Consider the following 11,898-nt stretch of genomic DNA (forward strand, 5'->3'; position numbering starts at 1 on the left):
CTGCATCAAACTGTCTTGCTCCCTTTATCCATCCTCGCTCCCACCCCCTTAGCACTTATGTCCATGTCTGTCATTTATGTATTTATATTAATGTCTGCCTTCTTCTGTAGAATGTAAGCTCGTTGTGGACAGAGATTTTGTCTGTTTATTGTTACTGTGTACTCTCCCAAGCTCTAAGAGAAGCAGCATGGCCTAGTGGCAAGAACACAGGCTTGGGAGTCAGAGGATGTGCGTTTTAATTCCGGCTCCACCATTTGTCTGCTGTGTGACCTTGGTCAAGTCACCAAGTAACCAAGTCATCAACTCTGGATGGTGCTTTGAGATCTCTATTGGCAGTAGAACCCAACTTGCCCTTTCACTATGGGGTCTCAGTTTCCCCTTCTGAGAAATGGGACAGTATCGGTTCCTCCTGACTTCCTGGGGATGTGAGATAGATAAATCAGACAATGGGTGAGACACTGAGGAAACTCTTGGAAGAAAAACGACTTAATCAGCACTGACGAATATCCAGTGGCCCCATGGCCATCCCGGAAGGAGTTAAAACCCCCTTACTGTTAACTATTTCTCAAGGCAAAAGCTACCACCACAGGAAACTGTCGCCTTCCGTTTTGTGATGGTGTTGCAATGTGAGTTCAAGTTACTCCAGCTCCTTTGGCTCTGGTTCTTGTGCCTTTGTCAGTAAAGGGGGAGGGAGGAAGAGAGAGATGGGGTAGGGCATGGGGGGAAACTGAGGTCACAAAAGGAAGAGAAGAAGCGTGGCTCTGTGGAAAGAGCCTGGGCTTTGGAGTCAGAGGTCATGGGTTCAAATCCCGGCTCTGCCACTTGTCAGCTGTGTGACTTTGGGCAAGTCACTTCACTTTCTCTGTGCCTCAGTTCCCTCATTTGTAAAATGGGGATTAAAACTGTAAGCCCCACGTGGGACAATCTGATCACCTTGTAACCTCCCCAGCACTTAGAACAGTGCTTTGCACATAGTAAGTGCTTAATAAATGCCATTAAAAAAAGAAAGAGGAGAGAAAAGGAAAAAAATATCCTGGTTTATTTGGACAAGTTAGGCCACATCCTGTGGCTTGGTGAACATTTGTGCAACTCTCCCCACCAGCCTCTATCCTGAATGATGACAGTGAGGAAAGGAGGCCTCCCTAAAACTAACTCAGGGTGAACCCTGCTTATATTGGTTGGCCCAGGACAACTTACCTCTCCTAGTCTCCTTTGAGGCCTTTGTCTCACACATCCAATGTAGATCCTTTTCCCTTCTCTCTCTACGTCTGGGGTTCCAATCAGAGATCTGTAGGTGATTGAGGGGATTGGGGATAGGCCCACAGGCCTTACTGAGGGATAGGCTAAGTGCCATTCATTCCACTGGAAAATGATGTTTTTCTTTTCACTCAAAACACAGGTTGTCAGGACAATCATTCCTCGCTCTATAGAGTTAAATTCATTCCATTGTATTTCATTCATTCAGCCATATTTATTGAGTGCTTATGTGGACACACCACTGTACTAAGCACTTGGAAAGTATAATTATACTTTATAGCAATAAAGGGAGACAATCCCTGCCCACACGAAATGCACTTTCTCAGACCGGGAGCCCATGTGGGGTAGGGACTGTGTATCTGATGATGATGATGGTATTTGTTTAGCCCTTACCATGTGCCAGGCACTGTTCTAAGCTCTGAGGTAGATGCAAGGTAATCAGGTTGTCCCACGTGGGACTCACAGTCTTAATCCCCATTTTCCAGATGAGGTAACTGAGGCACAGAGAAGTTAAGTGACTTGCCCAAAGTCACACAGCTGATCAGTGGCAGAGCTGGGATTAGAACCCATGACCTCTGACTCCCGAGCCCATGCTCTTTCCACTAAGCCACACAGCTTATCTGCTTCCCTTGACTGTAGCACAACGTTTTGTACAGTGCTTGGTAAGGTGTAAATCATTCATAACGACCATATTTGCTACCGGTGAAAAATACCAAGGCCCCGGTAGGCTAAGAAGTTGGTCAAGCGCACTTGAAGTATTTTTTTCCATGCTTAGATTTTCAGGTAGATAATGGAGATTTTTTTTCAATTTTCCTTCTTCAACCTATAATTGTGGTATTTGTTAAACACTTTCTATGCACCAGGCACTGTACTAAGAGCTGGGGTAGATATGAGGAAATTGTATTTGTTACAATCCCTGTCAATCAATCAGTTATATTTATTGAGCATTTACTAAGCACTTGAGAGAGTACAATATAACTGAGTTGGCAGACACATTTCCTGCTCACAATTAGCTTACAGACTAGAGGGGGAGACAGACACTAAATAAATAAATACCTTGAATTATGGAAATGTACATAACTGCTGTAGGGTTGAAGATGCATGAAGGGTGAATAAAGTTTGCAAATCCTGTGCAACAGCAAAACAGGAGAGACTTGGAGAATAGGAAATGAGGGCTTCTTCGGGGAAAGTCTCTTGGAGGAGATGTGCTTTAATAAAGCTTTGATGGTGAGGAGAGTGAACTTTCAATCAATCATGTTCATTGAGCACTGGCTGTGTGAAGAGCACTGTACTAAGCACTTTGGGAGAGTCCAATAGTGTGGAACAGTGGAAAGAGCACGGGCTTTGGAGTCAGAGGTCAGGGGTTCAAATCCTGGCTCCACCGATTGTCAGCTGTGTGACTTTGGGCAAGTCAATTAACTTCTCTGTGCCTCAGTTACCCCATCTGTAAAATAAGAATTAAGACTGTGAGCCCTCTGTGGGACAACCTGGTCACCTTGTAACCTCTCCAGTGCTTTGCACATAGTAAGCGCTTAATAAATGCCATCATTATTATTATTAATGAACAGTCACTTTCCCTGCCCACAAAAGAGCTTACAGTCTAGATTGGGGGAGACAGACATCAGTACAAGGAAAAACAATGACAATAACATTAATAAGTGCTGTGGGGCTGGGAGGCGGGAAGAGCAAAGGAAGCAAGTCAGGACAAAGCAGAAGAGAGTGAGAGATGAGGAAAAAACTTCTGTTGGCTATGAAAAGGGAAGGAATTCCAAGCCAGAGACAGGTTGCGGGCGAGGGGTCAGTGGCAAGGTAGGTGAGACTGAGGTACAAGTGAGTAGGTTGTAGTAGTAGTAGTAGTAGTAGTAGTAGTAGTAGTAGTAGTAGTAGTAGTAGTAGTAGTAGTAGTACCTCAGAGAAGCAGCGTAGCTCAGTAGAAAAGAGCCTGGGCTTTGGAGTCGGAGGTCATGGATTCAAATTCCGACTCCGCCCATTGTCAGCTGTGTGACTTTGGGCAAGTCACTTCACTTCTCTGGGCCTCAGTTACCTCATCTGTAAAATGGGGATGAAGACTGTGAGCCCCACGGGGGACAACTTGATCACCTTGTATCCTCCCCAGCGCTTAGTACAGTGCTTTGCACATAGTAAGCGCTTAACAAATACCAAAATTATTATTATTATAGGTTGGCATTATATCAGGGAGATCAGGAGGGAGGGGGCAAGGTGACTGAGTGTTTTAAAGTCAATGGTAAGGAGTTTCTGCTTGATATCGAGGTGGATGGACAACCACTGGAGGTTCTTGAGGAGAAGGGAAACATGGCCTGAACAGTTCTGTAGAAAAATGATCCATGCAGTGGAGTGAATTGTGGACTGAAGTGGGGAGAGTCAGAAAAGTCACCTAGGAGGCTGATGAAGTAATCAAGCCAGAATAGGATAAGTACCTCACCTCCCTTCTCTCCTCCTCCAGCCCAGCCCGCACCCTCTGCTCAACTGCCGCTAACCTCCTCACTGTACCTCGTTCTCGCCTGTCCCGCCGTCGACCCCCGGCACACGTCCTTCCCCTAGCCCGGAGTGCCCTCCCTCCGCACATCCGCCAAGCTAGCTCTCTTCCTCCCTTCAAGGCCCTACTGAGAGCTCACCTCCTCCAGGAGGCCTTCCCAGACTGAGCCCCCCTTTTACCTCTCCACCTCCCCATCCCCCCACCTCTGCCTTACCTCCTTCCCCTCCCCACAGCACCTGTATGTATTTGTACAGATTTATTACTCTATTTTAGTTGTACATATTTACTATTCTATTTATTTTGTTAATGATGTGCATTTAGCTTTAATTCTATTTATTCTGATGACTTGACTACCTTTCCACATGTTTGCTTTGTTGTCTGTCTCCTCCTTCTAGACTGTGAGCCTGTTGTTGGGTAGGGACCGTCTCTATATGTCGACTTGTACTTCCCAAGCTCTGCACACAGTAAGTGCTCAATAAGTACGATTGAATGAATGAATGAATGAATGAATAAGTACTTGGATTAATGTGGTAGCAGTTTGGATGGAGAGGAAAAGGAGGATTTTAACGGTGTGAAGGTTGAACCGATAGGATTCAGTGACAGATTGAACATGTGGATTGAATGAGGGAAATGAGGTCGAGGTTAACGTCCGAGTTATGAGGGCTTGTGAGACAGGGAGGACAGTGGTGCTGTCTACAGTGATGGGAAAGTCAAGGGGTGGATAGGGTTTGGATGGAAATATGAGGAGTTCTGTTTTGGACCTGTTTAATAATAATAATAATAATGACATTTATTGAGTGCTTATTATGTGCAAAGCACTGTTCTAAGTGCTGGGGAGGTTACAAGGTGATTCATTCATTCATTCAATCATATTTATTGAGAACTTACTGTGTGCAGAGCACTGTACTAAGTGCTTGGGAAGTACAAGTTGGCAACATATAGAGACGGTCCCTGGTGATCAGGTTGTCCCACGTGGGGCTCACAGTCTTCATCCCCATTTTACAGATGAGGTAACTGAGGCACAGAGAAGTGAAGTGACTTGTCCAGAGTCACACAGCTGACAATTGGCAGAACCGGAATTTGAACCCACGACCTCTGACTCCAAAGCCCATGCTCTTTCCACTGAGCCACGCTGCTTCTCTGTTTAGTTTGATCTGTGGGTGATACATCCAGGTAGAGATGTCCTGAAGGTAGGAGGAAATATGAGACTGTAGAAAAGGAGAGAGATCAGGGCTGGAGATGTAGATTTGGGAAACATCAGCATAGAAATACTATTCATTCCTTCATTCAATCATATTTATTGAGCACTTATTGTGTGCAGAGGATTGTGCTAAGCGTTTGGGAGAGTATAATACAAAAATAAGCTGACACGTTCCCTGTCCATGAGTTGACAGTCTAGAGTGAAGTTGAAGCCATATGGTTGGGACTCACACTCTGAGCCCAATAAATATAATTGAAGAATGACACTTGTCTATTTGTTTTGTTTTGTTGTCTGTCTCCCCCGTCTAGACTGTGAGCCTGTTGTTGGGTAGGGACCGTCTCTATATGTTGCCGACTTGTACTTCCCAAGTGCTTAGTACAGTGCTCTGCACACAGTAAGCGCTCAATAAATATGATTGAATGAATGAATGAATGAATACCCGTTTTTTCTGGTATTTCATCCCCATTTTACAGATGGAGAAACTGGGGCACAGAGAAGTTAAGTGGCTTGCCCAAAGTCACCTAATAGACAAGAGGCAGAGATGGGTTTAGAACCCAGGCCCTCTGATTCCCTTTCTGCTAGGCTACAATGCTTCTCCCTGATTCCAGATATGGGAAGGGAAATCACAGGAACAAAAGTGATAAATGAGTCCAATGAGAAGAGAAATAGATGTTTCGGCCCTGAGTATACCCATCCACTCACCTTTGTTTGTGTGGTGTTTGTTTTAGGGGAGGCATTATCTAGCCCTGAGTCAAAAAAGCAGGGTATGAATGGGGCACTGTAGAGTAAGAATGGGTATTAGCTTGCTAGAGAATTCAGAGAATGGCCTTCAGGTGATTTCTAAATCAAATGAAAGCAGCAAAAGCTCCATCTCAGCTACAGAAATCTTTCTCTTGCAAGGATTGTTTCTCTTTATTGCTGATTTGTACTTCCCAAGCACTTAGTATAGTGCTCTCAACCCAGTAAGTGCTCAATAAATACGATTGAATGAATTAATGAATTAATTAATGCCCCCATTTCTTGACTTCTCACAAACCAACCAACCAAGGAACTAAACACACTCACACACCCCCGCCCCACACACACATATTGTTAGGTGCTTACTATGTGCCAGGCACTGTTCTAACCGCTGGGGTAGATACAAGATAATTGGGTTGGAGACAGCCCCTGTCCCACACAGGGCTCCCAGTCTTAATCCCCATTTTACAGATGAGGTCACTGAGTCCCAGAGAAGTGAAGTGACTTGCCCAAGGTCCCACAGCAAACAAGTGGCAGAGTCAGGATTAGAACCCAGGTCTTCTGACTCCCAGACCTGTTTTCTCTCTTCTAGGCCATGCTGGCCTTCTTGGTTCGGTTTTCTATTTCCTGTCTGAATGCATACTTTGGACAGAGTTCCAAAGAGAACAGGGACTGGGTTCCTCCTGATTATTTTACAGGGAATTTCGGAGGGTTCTGAAGTTGGGGAGAGCTGAGGGAGAGAGGATCTGAAGTGGGAGGGAGTTCCAAACAGAGGAAATGGTGCGAGCCAGAGGTGGGAGGGTAAAAAGAAAGGTACAGTTAGATGCAAAGGTCAACAGTATCAATCAATCAAAGGTATTTACTGAGCGCTTATGTTGTGTAGAGCACCATACTAAGCACTTGGGAGAGTACAGAACAACAGAGTTAGCAAACCTTCCCTGCCCACAACAAGCTTACAGTCTAGAGGGAGAGACGGTCAATAATATAAATTTATTATACTCAATCGCATTTAGTGAGTGCTGTGTTCAGAGCACTGTATTAAGTGCTTGGGAGAGTACGTACAACAATAAATAATATATACGAATATAATATTAGCACTAAGAACAGTGCTTGACACAAAGTGCTTAATAAATGTCATAATTATTCATTATTATTATTATTATTATTACATTAGTGTATATAGTACCTATTATAACATTATTATATAGAGTATATAACAGTAGATATGTATATATATACATACACACACACATATAGCTATATAAATATATATATATATTATAAAATATCTACTCCAGCAGTTAGTACAGTGTTTGGCACAAAGTAACTGCTTAAGCACTATTATTGTTTTTCTACTGTTTTTCTTAATGGCATTTGTTAAGCACTTACTCTATGCCAGGCCCTATGCTAAGCACTGGGATCAAGGGCAAAAAATATGGGGTTACAGGCAATTGGATTATGGGTAAGAAAGATGGGGGCGTTTCGTACCCCTCCAAGCAAGTAGTGGGATCTTTGACACACAGCAGGCGCTCAATAAATACCAACAAAAGATGACTTGTCTGGCTGTAGCAAGAGCTATTAACAGGAAGCACTGAGGGGAAGGGGGAAACACAATTTTTTTCTGTAAGAAACCGTGTTATTTTCCGTGGTGAGAGTTCTCATCAAGCCTATAGACACCCATGAGTAATAAATGTCAGGAAGGGTGAATTGAAAGGGGCTTTTGCATCTGAATATTTGGAGGAAGATGGGGTGCCAGCGTTCACAAGGACAGTAAGATCACTGGTGGGATTCCCCAGAGTGCCAAGACCTCAAGAAACAGGCACAGCCCAGCACCAGACACAACCAGGAGGGGAACTAAGCTTCTGAATTAAAAATCCCCGTTCTTAAGTTTCTTCTCTGTATCCTCCTTCTTCCCCCTCCTCTGCTGCAAAAAAACAACAACCCCCAAATCCCAAACTTAGTTTCAATAGCACGAGAAACAGCGTGGCCTAGCAGATAGAGCTCGGACCTGGGAGTCTAGAGGGACCTGGGTTCAAATATGACTCTGCTCCTTGTCAGCTGGGTAACTTTGGGCAAGTCACTTCACTTCTCTGGGCCTCCGTGACCTCATCTGTAAAATGGGGATAAATCATAAAAATAATAATGGCATTTGTTAAGCGCTATGTGCAAAGCACTGTACTAAGCGCTGGGAAAGATATAAGGTGATCAGGCTGTTCCACGTGGGGCTCACAGTCTTCATCCCCATTTTCCAGATGAGGTCACTGAGGCACAGAGAAGTTAAGTGACTTGCCCAAAGTCACACAGCTGACAATTGGAGGAGCAGGGATTCAAACCCATGACCTCTGACTCCCAAGCCCGTGCCCTTTCCACTGAGCCCCGCTTCTTCTCTTAAGACTGTGAGCCCCACGTGGGACAGGGCCTATGTCCAACGTGATTAGCTTGCATTCACCACAGAGCTGAGAAATGGAGCTTAACAAATATCATTAAAAAAGTCAAAACAAAGAAACAAAAAAACAGCTTCATGCCGTTCTCTCTCCAGCTGGAGTCAGGGCTGGTTTGACCCCAGAGCTAATCCACGTGACTGGTTAGGACCCCTTCTGTGACATTAGCTGTGTGAAAACTTGCACGGAGTGAGGAAGGAAGGTCAGGCTAAAGTTTTATCTAGCCGAAAGACATATTGAATCCAGACATGCAACAACTACAGAAGCAGTGTGGCTCAGTGGAAAGAGCACGGGCTTTGGAGTCAGAGGTCATGGGTTCAAATCCCGGTTCCACCAATTGTCAGCTGTGGGACTTTGGGCAAATCACTTAACTTCTCTGTGCCTGTTACCTCATCTATAAAATGGGAATGAAGACTGTGAGCCCCCCATGGGACAACCTGATCACCTTGTAACCTCCCCAGCTCTTAGAACAGTGCTTTGCACATAGTAAGCACTTAATGAATTCCATCATCATCATCACAGTTTATCAGTTTGGACACAGTCCCTGTCCCACATGGGGCTCACAGTCTAGGTAGGAGGGAGTAGGATTTAAGCCCCATTTTTACAGATGAGGTAACTGAGGCACAAAGAAATGAAGTGACTTGTCCAAGGTCACACAGCAGACAAGTGGCTGAGCTGGAGTCAGGAGCGCTGACCCCACTCCCTTCTGCATCACCCTTACGCTTTGATTTGCTCCCTTTATTCACCCTCCTTCAGCACCTATGTATATATCTGTAATATATTTATTTATATTAATGTATGTTTTCCCCTCTAGGCTGGAAGCTCACTGTGAGTAAGGAACGTGTCTACTAACTCCGTTCTATTGTACTCTCCCAAGTGCTTAGTACAGCACGGTAAGTGCTCAATAAATAAGATCGACTGATTAACACAGTCAGTCAATCATATTTATTGAGCATTTAACTGTGTACTCTCCCAAGCGCTTAGTACAGTGCTCAGCACACAGTAAGCCCTCAATAAATATGACTGATTAGTTTAATCAGTTTACTCACACTGATTAGTTTAATCAATCGATCATATTTATTGAGTGCTTACTGTGTACAGAGCACTGTACTAAATGCTTAGGAGAGTACAGTGTGGCTCAGTGGAAAGAGCCCGGGCTTGAGAATCAGAGGTCATGGGTTCTAATCCCGGCTCTGCCACTTGTCAGCTGTGTGACTTTGGGCAAGTCACTTAACTTCTCTGTGCCTCAGTTACCTCATCTGGAAAATGGGGATTAAGACTGTGAGCCCCATGTGGGACAACCTTATTACCTTGTATCCCCCCAATGCTTAGAACAGTGTTTTTCACATAGTAAGTGCTTAACAAATACCATCATATTATTACAACATAACAATATGACAAACATATTCCCTGCCCACAATGAGCTTACAGTCTAGAGGAGTTCATCTGATTCCCAGGCCCGTGCTCTTTCCACTAGGCCATGCTATGTATGTGCCATGGAGTTGGGAGTAAGTATCCCAGCTCTTAGATGGCAGGGAGATGAGAAATTAATCAAGGAAGGCCTCCTGAAGGAGGTGTGATTTCAGAAGAGCTCAGAAGGTGGGTTAAACACTGGTCGGCTGGGTGTGAAGGGGGAGGAAAAAGCAGCATGGCTTAGTGGATACAGCACGAGACTGGGAGTCAGAAGGAGCTGGGTTCTAATCCCAGCTCTGCCACATGTCTGCTGTGTGACCTTAGGCAAGTCGCTTAACTACTCTGTGCCTCAGTTACCTCATCTGTAAAATGGGGATAAGAATGTGAGCCCCACGGAGGATAGGGTCTGTGTCCAACCTGATTAACTTGTATCTACCCCAGCACTTAGAATAGAGCTTGGCACATGGTAAGCACTAGGGAACAAGTACCATGATTATTATTATTATTGTTGTAGGGAGCTCCATGGCCTGAGGTAGGAGGAGAGCCCAAGGTCAGCAGCAAGAGAACCAAAAACGAGTCTCTGCTCCACAGCCAGACTACTCCATTTCAGTCCGTCAGTCAATCCATACTATTTACTGAGCACATATTGTGTGCGGAGCACTGTACTAAGCGGTTTGGAGAGTACAATCTAAAAATAAAACAGACGCATTCCCTACCCATGATGAGGAGCATTCTGTTCAATACGCCAGAAATCCAGCCCCCTCAGTATCCTCCAGGAGATCCAATCCCATCTCCCTCAGACTGTCCGGAATCTTTGGCTCCTGACCGCTTTTTCCTCGTTTCCTTCAGACCTAGCTGCTGATCTCAGGCCCAGCTTTTTCCTGCTGTTTCCAATTACATTCCAGCAGTTTTTGAAGGATTTTGCTCCCTCGGAGCCAGGGTTGGCCTCGACTTGGTTGGGCCCTGCCCCTTCCTGCTGAAATATGCAGGGCTGAGCCTTACCACTCCGCGCAAGAGAAGCAGCAAGGCCTGGTGGAAAGAGGCTGGGACTGGGGAGTCAGGAGATCTGGGTTCCGATCCCGACTCTGCCTCTTGCCTGCTCTCTTGTGACCTTAGGAAAGTCACTCCCCTTCTTCTGTACCTCAGTTCCTTCATCTGACTGGGAGCCCTATGTGGGACAGGGACTGTGTCCAACCCAATTAACTTGTGCGTACCCAGCGCTTAGTACAGTGCCTGGCAAAGACTGTGACCCCGTTGTTGGGAGGGATCGTCTCTATATGTTGCTGATGTACTTCCCAAGTGCTTAGTACAGTGCTCTGCACACAGTAAGCACTCAATAAATATGATTGAATGAATGAACAGATACCATTAAAATACAGGAAGACTGTAAAATGGGGATTAAGATTGGAAGCCCTGTGTGAGAAAGGGACGGTGTCTGGTATCTGTCCTGATCTTAGTACAGTGATTAGAGTATCAGTTATTAAATATCACTATCAGGAATATTGTTGAAGGCCCTTCTCCTCCCAGAGGCCTTCCCTAATTAAGCCCTCCTTTCCTTTTTTCCCACTCCCTTCTGCATCACCCTGACTTGCTCCCTTGATTCATCCCCCCTCCCAGCCTCACAGTGCTTAGGTCCATATCTGTCACTTATTTATTTTTATTAATCTCTCTCTCCCCTTCTAGACTGTAAGCTCACTGGGGGCAGGGAATGCATCTGTTGATTGTTTTACTGTATTCTCCCAGGTGCTCAGTTAACTATTCTGCACATGGTAAGTGCTCAATAAATGATTGAATGAATGGAAGTGAAGTTTTCAGAATCTGTCGACTCTGTTACATTGTGATAATAATTATTATTATAATTATTATTATTGTGATATTTGTTAAGCACTTACTATGTGCCAGGCACTGTACTAAGTCCTAGGTTGATACAAGAAAATAGGGTTGGACACAGTCCCTGTCTCACGGGAGGCTCACAGTCTCAATTCCCATTTTACAGATGAGGTAACTGAGGCCCAGAGAAGTGAAGTGACTTGCCCAAGGTCACACAGCAGACAAATGGGGGACCAGGATTAGAACCCACAACCTTCTCAATCCCAGGTCTGTGCTCTGTCCACCTTTCTTACACGCTTGGTACAGTGCTCTGCATACGGTAAGTGCTCAGTAAATACCATTGTTTATTGAGCTCTGACAAGAGTGGGGCCTTCTCCCACCCCATGCCCCAGGCCCAGGAGTCAGAAGGACCTGAGTTCTAATCCCACCTCTGCCAACGGCTTGCAGTGTAACCTTGGGCAAGTCACTTCACTTCTCCGTGCCTTAGTTTCCTCAACTATAAAATGGGAATATTTGCTTTC

Source organism: Tachyglossus aculeatus, chromosome 23, assembly GCF_015852505.1.
Source record: "Tachyglossus aculeatus isolate mTacAcu1 chromosome 23, mTacAcu1.pri, whole genome shotgun sequence".
Lineage (NCBI taxonomy): Eukaryota > Metazoa > Chordata > Mammalia > Monotremata > Tachyglossidae > Tachyglossus > Tachyglossus aculeatus.